This window comes from Lepisosteus platostomus, chromosome 20 (assembly GCF_059453375.1).
Source record: "Lepisosteus platostomus isolate fLepPlt1 chromosome 20, fLepPlt1.hap1, whole genome shotgun sequence".
NCBI lineage: Eukaryota > Metazoa > Chordata > Actinopteri > Semionotiformes > Lepisosteidae > Lepisosteus > Lepisosteus platostomus.
Genome location: NC_142630.1, coordinates 20,564,639 through 20,577,853, shown reverse-complemented (window position 1 = coordinate 20,577,853; position 13,215 = coordinate 20,564,639).

Here is a 13,215-nt window from a genome sequence, read left to right as displayed (position 1 = left end):
GTTTACCAAAGTTGCAGAAACATGTTTATTTCTGCTGAAAAACACGTTTTGACACTTTTTGCACACTGGGGTAAAAGGCTGACTCAGTGGGCTCTTCTGAGCCAGCCAGTTACATAGGGATTCAACAGTTTGAAAAAAGACGTTTATTTCGGGCTGAAAAACACGTTTTGAAAAGTGTGCTATTCCTGACCCATAAGTTACATGGGGTTGACCAAAGTTGCAGAAACATGTTTATTTCTGCTGAAAAACACGTTTTGACACTTTTTGCACACTGGGGTAAAAGGCTGACTCAGTGGGCTCTTCTGAGCCAGCCAGTTACATAGGGATTCAACAGTCTGAAAAAAGACGTTTATTTCGGGCTGAAAAACACGTTTTGAAAAGTGTGCTATTCCTGACCCATAAGTTACATTGGGTTGACCAAAGCTGCAGAAACATGTTTATTTCTGCTGAAAAAACACGTTTTGACACTTTTTGCACACTGGGGTAAAAGGCTGACTCAGTGGGCTCTTCTGAGCGAGCCAGTTACATAGGGATTCAACAGTCTGAAAAAACGTGTTTATTTCGGGCTGAAAAACACGTTTTGAAAAATGTGCTGTTCCTGACCCATAAGTTACATGGGGTTGACCAAAGTTGCAGAAACATGTTTATTTCTGCTGAAAAACACGTTTTGACACTTTTTGCACACTGGGGTAAAAGCCTGACTCAGTGGGCTCTTCTGAGCCAGCCAGTTACATAGGGATTCAACAGTCTGAAAAAAGACGTTTATTTCGGGCTGAAAAACACGTTTTGAAAAGTGTGCTGTTCCTGACCTATAAGTTACATGGGGTTGACCAAAGTTGCAGAAACATGTTTATTTCTGCTGAAAAACACGTTTTGACACTTTTTGCACACTGGGATAAAAGGCTGACTCAGTGGGCTCTTCTGAGCCAGCCAGTTACATAGGGATTCAAAAGTCTGAAAAAAGACATTTATTTCGGGCTGAAAAACACATTTTGAAAAGTGTGCTGTTCCTGACCTATAAGTTACATGGGGTTGACCAAAGTTGCAGAAACATGTTTATTTCTGCTGAAAAACACGTTTTGACACTTTTTGCACACTGGGGTAAAAGGCTGACTCAGTGGGCTCTTCTGAGCCAGCCAGTTACATATTGATTCAACAGTCTGAAAAAAGACGTTTATTTCGGGCTGAAAAACACGTTTTGAAAAGTGAGCTGCTCCTGACCTATAAGTTACATGGGGTTTACCAAAGTTGCAGAAACATGTTTATTTCTGCTGAAAAACACGTTTTGACACTTTTTGCACACTGGGGTAAAAGGCTGACTCAGTGGGCTCTTCTGAGCCACCCAGTTACATAGGGATTCAACAGTCTGAAATAAGACGTTTATTTCGGGCTGAAAAACACGTTTTGAAAAGTGTGTTGCTCCTGTCCTATAACTTACATGGGGTTTACCAAAGTTGCAGAAACATGTTTATTTCTGCTGAAAAACACGTTTTGACACTTTTTGCACACTGGGGTAAAAGGCTGACTCAGTGGGCTCTTCTGAGCCAGCCAGTTACATTGGGATTCAACAGTTTGAAAAAAGACGTTTATTTCGGGCTGAAAAACACGTTTTGAAAAGTGTGCTATTCCTGACCCATAAGTTACATGGGGTTGACCAAAGTTGCAGAAACATGTTTATTTCTGCTGAAAAACACGTTTTGACACTTTTTGCACACTGGGGTAAAAGGCTGACTCAGTGGGCTCTTCTGAGCCAGCCAGTTACATAGGGATTCAAAAGTCTGAAAAAAAGACGTTTATTTCGGGCTGAAAAACACGTTTTGAAAAGTGTGCTATTCCTGACCCATAAGTTACATGGGGTTGACCAAAGTTGCAGAAACATGTTTATTTCTGCTGAAAAACACGTTTTGACACTTTTTGCACACTGGGGTAAAAGGCTGACTCAGTGGGCTCTTCTGAGCCAGCCAGTTACATAGGGATTCAACAGTCTGAAAAAAGACGTTTATTTCGGGCTGAAAAACACGTTTTGAAAAATGTGCTGTTCCTGACCTATAAGTTACATGGGGTTGACCAAAGTTGCAGAAACATGTTTATTTCTGCTGAAAAACACGTTTTGACACTTTTTGCACACTGGGGTAAAAGGCTGACTCAGTGGGCTCTTCTGAGCCAGCCAGTTACATAGGGATTCAACAGTCTGAAAAAACGTGTTTATTTCGGGCTGAAAAACACGTTTTGAAAAATGTGCTGTTCCTGACCCATAAGTTACATGGGGTTGACCAAAGTTGCAGAAACATGTTTATTTCTGCTGAAAAACACGTTTTGACACTTTTTGCACACTGGGGTAAAAGGCTGACTCAGTGGGCTCTTCTGAGCCAGCCAGTTACATAGGGATTCAACAGTCTGAAAAAAGACGTTTATTTCGGGCTGAAAAACACGTTTTGAAAAGTGTGCTGTTCCTGACCTATAAGTTACATGGGGTTGACCAAAGTTGCAGAAACATGTTTATTTCTGCTGAAAAACACGTTTTGACACTTTTTGCACACTGGGATAAAAGGCTGACTCAGTGGGCTCTTCTGAGCCAGCCAGTTACATAGGGATTCAACAGTCTGAAAAAAGACATTTATTTCGGGCTGAAAAACACATTTTGAAAAGTGTGCTGTTCCTGACCTATAAGTTACATGGGGTTGACCAAAGTTGCAGAAACATGTTTATTTCTGCTGAAAAACACGTTTTGACACTTTTTGCACACTGGGGTAAAAGGCTGACTCAGTGGGCTCTTCTGAGCCAGCCAGTTACATAGGGATTCAAAAGTCTGAAAAAAAGACGTTTATTTCGGGCTGAAAAACACGTTTTGAAAAGTGTGCTATTCCTGACCCATAAGTTACATGGGGTTGACCAAAGTTGCAGAAACATGTTTATTTCTGCTGAAAAACACGTTTTGACACTTTTTGCACACTGGGGTAAAAGGCTGACTCAGTGGGCTCTTCTGAGCCAGCCAGTTACATAGGGATTCAACAGTCTGAAAAAAGACGTTTATTTCGGGCTGAAAAACACGTTTTGAAAAATGTGCTGTTCCTGACCTATAAGTTACATGGGGTTGACCAAAGTTGCAGAAACATGTTTATTTCTGCTGAAAAACACGTTTTGACACTTTTTGCACACTGGGGTAAAAGGCTGACTCAGTGGGCTCTTCTGAGCCAGCCAGTTACATAGGGATTCAACAGTCTGAAAAAACGTGTTTATTTCGGGCTGAAAAACACGTTTTGAAAAATGTGCTGTTCCTGACCCATAAGTTACATGGGGTTGACCAAAGTTGCAGAAACATGTTTATTTCTGCTGAAAAACACGTTTTGACACTTTTTGCACACTGGGGTAAAAGGCTGACTCAGTGGGCTCTTCTGAGCCAGCCAGTTACATAGGGATTCAACAGTCTGAAAAAAGACGTTTATTTCGGGCTGAAAAACACGTTTTGAAAAGTGTGCTGTTCCTGACCTATAAGTTACATGGGGTTGACCAAAGTTGCAGAAACATGTTTATTTCTGCTGAAAAACACGTTTTGACACTTTTTGCACACTGGGATAAAAGGCTGACTCAGTGGGCTCTTCTGAGCCAGCCAGTTACATAGGGATTCAACAGTCTGAAAAAAGACATTTATTTCGGGCTGAAAAACACATTTTGAAAAGTGTGCTGTTCCTGACCTATAAGTTACATGGGGTTGACCAAAGTTGCAGAAACATGTTTATTTCTGCTGAAAAACACGTTTTGACACTTTTTGCACACTGGGGTAAAAGGCTGACTCAGTGGGCTCTTCTGAGCCAGCCAGTTACATTGGGATTCAACAGTTTGAAAAAAGACGTTTATTTCGGGCTGAAAAACACGTTTTGAAAAGTGTGCTATTCCTGACCCATAAGTTACATGGGGTTGACCAAAGTTGCAGAAACATGTTTATTTCTGCTGAAAAACACGTTTTGACACTTTTTGCACACTGGGGTAAAAGGCTGACTCAGTGGGCTCTTCTGAGCCAGGCAGTTACATAGGGATTCAAAAGTCTGAAAAAAAGACGTTTATTTCGGGCTGAAAAACACGTTTTGAAAAGTGTGCTATTCCTGACCCATAAGTTACATGGGGTTGACCAAAGTTGCAGAAACATGTTTATTTCTGCTGAAAAACACGTTTTGACACTTTTTGCACACTGGGGTAAAAGGCTGACTCAGTGGGCTCTTCTGAGCCAGCCAGTTACATAGGGATTCAACAGTCTGAAAAAAGACGTTTATTTCGGGCTGAAAAACACGTTTTGAAAAATGTGCTGTTCCTGACCTATAAGTTACATGGGGTTGACCAAAGTTGCAGAAACATGTTTATTTCTGCTGAAAAACACGTTTTGACACTTTTTGCACACTGGGGTAAAAGGCTGACTCAGTGGGCTCTTCTGAGCCAGCCAGTTACATAGGGATTCAACAGTCTGAAAAAACGTGTTTATTTCGGGCTGAAAAACACGTTTTGAAAAATGTGCTGTTCCTGACCCATAAGTTACATGGGGTTGACCAAAGTTGCAGAAACATGTTTATTTCTGCTGAAAAACACGTTTTGACACTTTTTGCACACTGGGGTAAAAGGCTGACTCAGTGGGCTCTTCTGAGCCAGCCAGTTACATAGGGATTCAACAGTCTGAAAAAAGACGTTTATTTCGGGCTGAAAAACACGTTTTGAAAAGTGTGCTGTTCCTGACCTATAAGTTACATGGGGTTGACCAAAGTTGCAGAAACATGTTTATTTCTGCTGAAAAACACGTTTTGACACTTTTTGCACACTGGGGTAAAAGGCTGACTCAGTGGGCTCTTCTGAGCCAGCCAGTTACATAGGGATTCAACAGTCTGAAAAAAGACATTTATTTCGGGCTGAAAAACACATTTTGAAAAGTGTGCTGTTCCTGACCTATAAGTTACATGGGGTTGACCAAAGTTGCAGAAACATGTTTATTTCTGCTGAAAAACACGTTTTGACACTTTTTGCACACTGGGGTAAAAGGCTGACTCAGTGGGCTCTTCTGAGCCAGCCAGTTACATAGGGATTCAAAAGTCTGAAAAAAAGACGTTTATTTCGGGCTGAAAAACACGTTTTGAAAAGTGTGCTATTCCTGACCCATAAGTTACATGGGGTTGACCAAAGTTGCAGAAACATGTTTATTTCTGCTGAAAAACACGTTTTGACACTTTTTGCACACTGGGGTAAAAGGCTGACTCAGTGGGCTCTTCTGAGCCAGCCAGTTACATAGGGATTCAACAGTCTGAAAAAAGACGTTTATTTCGGGCTGAAAAACACGTTTTGAAAAATGTGCTGTTCCTGACCTATAAGTTACATGGGGTTGACCAAAGTTGCAGAAACATGTTTATTTCTGCTGAAAAACACGTTTTGACACTTTTTGCACACTGGGGTAAAAGGCTGACTCAGTGGGCTCTTCTGAGCCAGCCAGTTACATAGGGATTCAACAGTCTGAAAAAACGTGTTTATTTCGGGCTGAAAAACACGTTTTGAAAAATGTGCTGTTCCTGACCCATAAGTTACATGGGGTTGACCAAAGTTGCAGAAACATGTTTATTTCTGCTGAAAAACACGTTTTGACACTTTTTGCACACTGGGGTAAAAGGCTGACTCAGTGGGCTCTTCTGAGCCAGCCAGTTACATAGGGATTCAACAGTCTGAAAAAAGACGTTTATTTCGGGCTGAAAAACACGTTTTGAAAAGTGTGCTGTTCCTGACCTATAAGTTACATGGGGTTGACCAAAGTTGCAGAAACATGTTTATTTCTGCTGAAAAACACGTTTTGACACTTTTTGCACACTGGGATAAAAGGCTGACTCAGTGGGCTCTTCTGAGCCAGCCAGTTACATAGGGATTCAACAGTCTGAAAAAAGACATTTATTTCGGGCTGAAAAACACATTTTGAAAAGTGTGCTGTTCCTGACCTATAAGTTACATGGGGTTGACCAAAGTTGCAGAAACATGTTTATTTCTGCTGAAAAACACGTTTTGACACTTTTTGCACACTGGGGTAAAAGGCTGACTCAGTGGGCTCTTCTGAGCCAGGCAGTTACATAGGGATTCAACAGTCTGAAAAAGGACGTTTATTTCGGGCTGAAAAACACGTTTTGAAAAGTGTGCTGTTCCTGACCTATAAGTTACATGGGGTTGACCAAAGTTGCAGAAACATGTTTATTTCTGCTGAAAAACACGTTTTGACACTTTTTGCACACTGGGATAAAAGGCTGACTCAGTGGGCTCTTCTGAGCCAGCCAGTTACATAGGGATTCAACAGTCTGAAAAAAGACGTTTATTTCGGGCTGAAAAACACGTTTTGAAAAGTGTGCTGTTCCTGACCTATAAGTTACATGGGGTTGACCAAAGTTGCAGAAACATGTTTATTTCTGCTGAAAAACACGTTTTGACACTTTTTACACACTGGGATAAAAGGCTGACTCAGTGGGCTCTTCTGAGCCAGCCAGTTACATAGGGATTCAACAGTCTGAAAAAAGACATTTATTTCGGGCTGAAAAACACATTTTGAAAAGTGTGCTGTTCCTGACCTATAAGTTACATGGGGTTGACCAAAGTTGCAGAAACATGTTTATTTCTGCTGAAAAACACGTTTTGACACTTTTTGCACACTGGGGTAAAAGGCTGACTCAGTGGGCTCTTCTGAGCCAGGCAGTTACATAGGGATTCAACAGTCTGAAAAAAGACGTTTATTTCGGGCTGAAAAACACGTTTTGAAAAGTGTGCTGCTCCTGACCTATAAGTTACATGGGGTTTACCAAAGTTGCAGAAACATGTTTATTTCTGCTGAAAAACACGTTTTGACACTTTTTGCACACTGGGGTAAAAGGCTGACTCAGTGGGCTCTTCTGAGCCAGCCAGTTACATAGGGATTCAACAGTCTGAAAAAAGACGTTTATTTCGGGCTGAAAAACACGTTTTGAAAAATGTGCTGTTCCTGACCTATAAGTTACATGGGGTTGACCAAAGTTGCAGAAACATGTTTATTTCTGCTGAAAAACACGTTTTGACACTTTTTGCACACTGGGGTAAAAGGCTGACTCAGTGGGCTCTTCTGAGCCAGCCAGTTACATAGGGATTCAACAGTCTGAAAAAAGACGTATATTTCGGGCTGAAAAACACGTTTTGAAAAGTGTGCTGTTCCTGACCTATAAGTTACATGGGGTTGACCAAAGTTGCAGAAACATGTTTATTTCTGCTGAAAAACACGTTTTGACACTTTTTGCACACTGGGGTAAAAGGCTGACTCAGTGGGCTCTTCTGAGCCAGCCAGTTACATAGGGATTCAACAGTCTGAAAAAAGACGTTTATTTCGGGCTGAAAAACACGTTTTGAAAAATGTGCTGTTCCTGACCTATAAGTTACATGGGGTTGACCAAAGTTGCAGAAACATGTTTATTTCTGCTGAAAAACACGTTTTGACACTTTTTGCACACTGGGGTAAAAGGCTGACTCAGTGGGCTCTTCTGAGCCAGCCAGTTACATAGGGATTCAACAGTCTGAAAAAACGTGTTTATTTCGGGCTGAAAAACACGTTTTGAAAAATGTGCTGTTCCTGACCCATAAGTTACATGGGGTTGACCAAAGTTGCAGAAACATGTTTATTTCTGCTGAAAAACACGTTTTGACACTTTTTGCACACTGGGGTAAAAGGCTGACTCAGTGGGCTCTTCTGAGCCAGCCAGTTACATAGGGATTCAACAGTCTGAAAAAAGACGTTTATTTCGGGCTGAAAAACACGTTTTGAAAAGTGTGCTGTTCCTGACCTATAAGTTACATGGGGTTGACCAAAGTTGCAGAAACATGTTTATTTCTGCTGAAAAACACGTTTTGACACTTTTTGCACACTGGGATAAAAGGCTGACTCAGTGGGCTCTTCTGAGCCAGCCAGTTACATAGGGATTCAACAGTCTGAAAAAAGACATTTATTTCGGGCTGAAAAACACATTTTGAAAAGTGTGCTGTTCCTGACCTATAAGTTACATGGGGTTGACCAAAGTTGCAGAAACATGTTTATTTCTGCTGAAAAACACGTTTTGACACTTTTTGCACACTGGGGTAAAAGGCTGACTCAGTGGGCTCTTCTGAGCCAGGCAGTTACATAGGGATTCAACAGTCTGAAAAAGGACGTTTATTTCGGGCTGAAAAACACGTTTTGAAAAGTGTGCTGTTCCTGACCTATAAGTTACATGGGGTTGACCAAAGTTGCAGAAACATGTTTATTTCTGCTGAAAAACACGTTTTGACACTTTTTGCACACTGGGATAAAAGGCTGACTCAGTGGGCTCTTCTGAGCCAGCCAGTTACATAGGGATTCAACAGTCTGAAAAAAGACGTTTATTTCGGGCTGAAAAACACGTTTTGAAAAGTGTGCTGTTCCTGACCTATAAGTTACATGGGGTTGACCAAAGTTGCAGAAACATGTTTATTTCTGCTGAAAAACACGTTTTGACACTTTTTACACACTGGGATAAAAGGCTGACTCAGTGGGCTCTTCTGAGCCAGCCAGTTACATAGGGATTCAACAGTCTGAAAAAAGACATTTATTTCGGGCTGAAAAACACATTTTGAAAAGTGTGCTGTTCCTGACCTATAAGTTACATGGGGTTGACCAAAGTTGCAGAAACATGTTTATTTCTGCTGAAAAACACGTTTTGACACTTTTTGCACACTGGGGTAAAAGGCTGACTCAGTGGGCTCTTCTGAGCCAGGCAGTTACATAGGGATTCAACAGTCTGAAAAAAGACGTTTATTTCGGGCTGAAAAACACGTTTTGAAAAGTGTGCTGCTCCTGACCTATAAGTTACATGGGGTTTACCAAAGTTGCAGAAACATGTTTATTTCTGCTGAAAAACACGTTTTGACACTTTTTGCACACTGGGGTAAAAGGCTGACTCAGTGGGCTCTTCTGAGCCAGCCAGTTACATAGGGATTCAACAGTCTGAAAAAAGACGTTTATTTCGGGCTGAAAAACACGTTTTGAAAAATGTGCTGTTCCTGACCTATAAGTTACATGGGGTTGACCAAAGTTGCAGAAACATGTTTATTTCTGCTGAAAAACACGTTTTGACACTTTTTGCACACTGGGGTAAAAGGCTGACTCAGTGGGCTCTTCTGAGCCAGCCAGTTACATAGGGATTCAACAGTCTGAAAAAAGACGTATATTTCGGGCTGAAAAACACGTTTTGAAAAGTGTGCTGTTCCTGACCTATAAGTTACATGGGGTTGACCAAAGTTGCAGAAACATGTTTATTTCTGCTGAAAAACACGTTTTGACACTTTTTGCACACTGGGATAAAAGGCTGACTCAGTGGGCTCTTCTGAGCCAGCCAGTTACATAGGGATTCAACAGCTGAAAAAACGTGTTTATTTCGGGCTGAAAAACACGTTTTGAAAAGTGTGCTATTCCTGACCCATAAGTTACATGGGGTTTACCAAAGCTGCAGAAACATGTTTATTTCTGCTGAAAAACACGTTTTGACACTTTTTGCACACGGGTAAAAGGCTGACTCAGTGGGCTCTTCTGAGCCAGCCAGTTACATAGGGATTCAACAGTCTGGAAAAACGTGTTTATTTCGGGCTGAAAAACACGTTTTGAAAAGTGTGCTATTCCTGACCCATAAGTTACATGGGGTTGACCAAAGCTGCAGAAACATGTTTATTTCTGCTGAAAAACACGTTTTGACACTTTTTTCACACTGGGGTAAAAGGCTGACTCAGTGGGCTCTTCTGAGCCAGCCAGTTACATAGGGATTCAACAGTCTGAAAAAACGTGTTTATTTCGGGCTGAAAAACACGTTTTGAAAAATGTGCTGTTCCTGACCCATAAGTTACATGGGGTTGACCAAAGTTGCAGAAACATGTTTATTTCTGCTGAAAAACACGTTTTGACACTTTTTGCACACTGGGGTAAAAGGCTGACTCAGTGGGCTCTTCTGAGCCAGCCAGTTACATAGGGATTCAACAGTCTGAAAAAAGACGTTTATTTCGGGCTGAAAAACACGTTTTGAAAAGTGTGCTGTTCCTGACCTATAAGTTACATGGGGTTGACCAAAGTTGCAGAAACATGTTTATTTCTGCTGAAAAACACGTTTTGACACTTTTTGCACACTGGGATAAAAGGCTGACTCAGTGGGCTCTTCTGAGCCAGCCAGTTACATAGGGATTCAACAGTCTGAAAAAGACATTTATTTCGGGCTGAAAAACACATTTTGAAAAGTGTGCTGTTCCTGACCTATAAGTTACATGGGGTTGACCAAAGTTGCAGAAACATGTTTATTTCTGCTGAAAAACACGTTTTGACACTTTTTGCACACTGGGATAAAAGGCTGACTCAGTGGGCTCTTCTGAGCCAGCCAGTTACATAGGGATTCAACAGTCTGAAAAAAGACGTTTATTTCGGGCTGAAAAACACGTTTTGAAAAGTGTGCTGCTCCTGACCTATAAGTTACATGGGGTTTACCAAAGTTGCAGAAACATGTTTATTTCTGCTGAAAAACACGTTTTGACACTTTTTGCACACTGGGGTAAAAGGCTGACTCAGTGGGCTCTTCTGAGCCAGCCAGTTACATATTGATTCAACAGTCTGAAAAAAGACGTTTATTTCGGGCTGAAAAACACGTTTTGAAAAGTGTGCTGTTCCTGACCTATAAGTTACATGGGGTTGACCAAAGTTGCAGAAACATGTTTATTTCTGCTGAAAAACACGTTTTGACACTTTTTGCACACTGGGATAAAAGGCTGACTCAGTGGGCTCTTCTGAGCCAGCCAGTTACATAGGGATTCAACAGTCTGAAAAAAGACGTTTATTTCGGGCTGAAAAACACGTTTTGAAAAGTGTGCTGCTCCTGACCTATAAGTTACATGGGGTTTACCAAAGTTGCAGAAACATGTTTATTTCTGCTGAAAAACACGTTTTGACACTTTTTGCACACTGGGGTAAAAGGCTGACTCAGTGGGCTCTTCTGAGCCAGCCAGTTACATATTGATTCAACAGTCTGAAAAAAGACGTTTATTTCGGGCTGAAAAACACGTTTTGAAAAGTGAGCTGCTCCTGACCTATAAGTTACATGGGGTTTACCAAAGTTGCAGAAACATGTTTATTTCTGCTGAAAAACACGTTTTGACACTTTTTGCACACTGGGGTAAAAGGCTGACTCAGTGGGCTCTTCTGAGCCAGCCAGTTACATAGGGATTCAACAGTTTGAAAAAACGTGTTTATTTCGGGCTGAAAAACACGTTTTGAAAAGTGTGCTATTCCTGACCCATAAGTTACATGGGGTTTACCAAAGCTGCAGAAACATGTTTATTTCTGCTGAAAAACACGTTTTGACACTTTTTGCACACGGGTAAAAGGCTGACTCAGTGGGCTCTTCTGAGCCAGCCAGTTACATAGGGATTCAACAGTCTGGAAAAACGTGTTTATTTCGTGCTGAAAAACACGTTTTGAAAAGTGTGCTATTCCTGACCCATAAGTTACATGGGGTTGACCAAAGCTGCAGAAACATGTTTATTTCTGCTGAAAAACACGTTTTGACACTTTTTTCACACTGGGGTAAAAGGCTGACTCAGTGGGCTCTTCTGAGCCAGCCAGTTACATAGGGATTCAACAGTCTGAAAAAACGTGTTTATTTCGGGCTGAAAAACACGTTTTGAAAAATGTGCTGTTCCTGACCCATAAGTTACATGGGGTTGACCAAAGTTGCAGAAACATGTTTATTTCTGCTGAAAAACACGTTTTGACACTTTTTGCACACTGGGGTAAAAGGCTGACTCAGTGGGCTCTTCTGAGCCAGCCAGTTACATAGGGATTCAACAGTCTGAAAAAAGACGTTTATTTCGGGCTGAAAAACACGTTTTGAAAAGTGTGCTGTTCCTGACCTATAAGTTACATGGGGTTGACCAAAGTTGCAGAAACATGTTTATTTCTGCTGAAAAACACGTTTTGACACTTTTTGCACACTGGGATAAAAGGCTGACTCAGTGGGCTCTTCTGAGCCAGCCAGTTACATAGGGATTCAACAGTCTGAAAAAAGACATTTATTTCGGGCTGAAAAACACATTTTGAAAAGTGTGCTGTTCCTGACCTATAAGTTACATGGGGTTGACCAAAGTTGCAGAAACATGTTTATTTCTGCTGAAAAACATGTTTTGACACTTTTTGCACACTGGGGTAAAAGGCTGACTCAGTGGGCTCTTCTGAGCCAGGCAGTTACATAGGGATTCAACAGTCTGAAAAAGGACGTTTATTTCGGGCTGAAAAACACGTTTTGAAAAGTGTGCTGTTCCTGACCTGTAAGTTACATGGGGTTGACCAAAGTTGCAGAAACATGTTTATTTCTGCTGAAAAACACGTTTTGACACTTTTTGCACACTGGGATAAAAGGCTGACTCAGTGGGCTCTTCTGAGCCAGCCAGTTACATAGGGATTCAACAGTCTGAAAAAAGACGTTTATTTCGGGCTGAAAAACACGTTTTGAAAAGTGTGCTGCTCCTGACCTATAAGTTACATGGGGTTTACCAAAGTTGCAGAAACATGTTTATTTCTGCTGAAAAACACGTTTTGACACTTTTTGCACACTGGGGTAAAAGGCTGACTCAGTGGGCTCTTCTGAGATAGCCAGTTACATATTGATTCAACAGTCTGAAAAAAGACGTTTATTTCGGGCTGAAAAACACGTTTTGAAAAGTGAGCTGCTCCTGACCTATAAGTTACATGGGGTTTACCAAAGTTGCAGAAACATGTTTATTTCTGCTGAAAAACACGTTTTGACACTTTTTGCACACTGGGGTAAAAGGCTGACTCAGTGGGCTCTTCTGAGCAAGCCAGTTACATAGGGATTCAACAGTCTGAAAAAACACGTTTATTTCGGGCTGAAAAACACGTTTTGAAAAGTGTGCTGCTCCTGACCTATAAGTTACATGGGGTTGACCAAAGTTGCAGAAACATGTTTATTTCTGCTGAAAAACACGTTTTGACACTTTTTGCACACTGGGGTAAAAGGCTGACTCAGTGGGCTCTTCTGAGCCAGCCAGTTGCATAGGGATTCAACAGTCTGAAAAAAGACGTTTATTTCGGGCTGAAAAACACGTTTTGAAAAGTGTGCTATTCCTGACCCATAAGTTACATGGGGTTGACCAAAGTTGCAGAAACATGTTTATTTC